A 769-nucleotide genomic window follows, 5' to 3' on the forward strand; every position below is an offset into this window, starting at 1 on the left:
CCCCAAATTCTAGCACCTCTCTATCTTCCACTTTTTACATTTTTTTTTGACCTTTGTCAACCTTTACATAGTTTAGTTAGTTTACATCACGTGTCAAACTCAACCTTGGGTTCCTAAGTAAATTTCCCATTCATTTCTCCCATTGACGTATGGAAAAATCCGTAAAGAGTTTTAGAACACGTACTAGGCTAATCAGCTACGATGTGATGTCATTTTGAGTCTAAAAACAAAAAGAAAATCCAAAAAAAGTAAAAGGTACAAGAGTGTGTACATGTTTTCATTATTGAGAGAAGGAACTACTCATCCCATTAATCATTGCACAACACTGAATAAAGGAAGCTAACGTTTACAATGCAGATGTTGCATCTTCGGTTTCTGTCCTCCATGTCCGCTAGCTTCACCTCCATCTCCCGAAAACAGGGCCATGGCTGTCAAGAATACTTGGGGTGAATTTCACAGTAGTTTTTAGGTTGTTTACATCTAATCTGATAGAGCCAAGGCTTGCAGTCAGAGATGCTAGTTGGGCATGGATAGCAGTTAGCTTGTTGTCATTGTCGATCCCAACCTGTTGAATCGCCGTGCTGGGTTCTGTTCTTGTTTGCCACTCTACTTTAAGTAACTCTAACAAACACAAAGTGTTAAAATATCAAAGTTGGAACCACAGCTGAGGAAAATGGGAATGCCATTGGTTTTGCTAGTTGGCTGCAGACCTGATGGGAGAGGGATCAGTTGCATGGGACTCACCGGTGTTACCTAGAGATGTATCGGG

General features: G+C 40.7%; 1 long non-coding RNA gene across 1 annotated transcript in view; it reads right to left on the bottom strand.

Annotated features, from left to right (window-relative positions):
- Positions 1–357, bottom strand: part of LOC116704205 (uncharacterized) — a 17,026-nt gene extending 16,669 nt beyond the window's left edge. The window contains exon 1 of the long non-coding RNA XR_004335619.1: positions 345–357. This is a non-coding gene — a long non-coding RNA (uncharacterized LOC116704205). The remainder of the gene's footprint in view (positions 1–344) is intronic.
- Positions 358–769: the final 412 nt, after the last annotated feature.

This window comes from Etheostoma spectabile, chromosome 16 (assembly GCF_008692095.1).
Source record: "Etheostoma spectabile isolate EspeVRDwgs_2016 chromosome 16, UIUC_Espe_1.0, whole genome shotgun sequence".
NCBI lineage: Eukaryota > Metazoa > Chordata > Actinopteri > Perciformes > Percidae > Etheostoma > Etheostoma spectabile.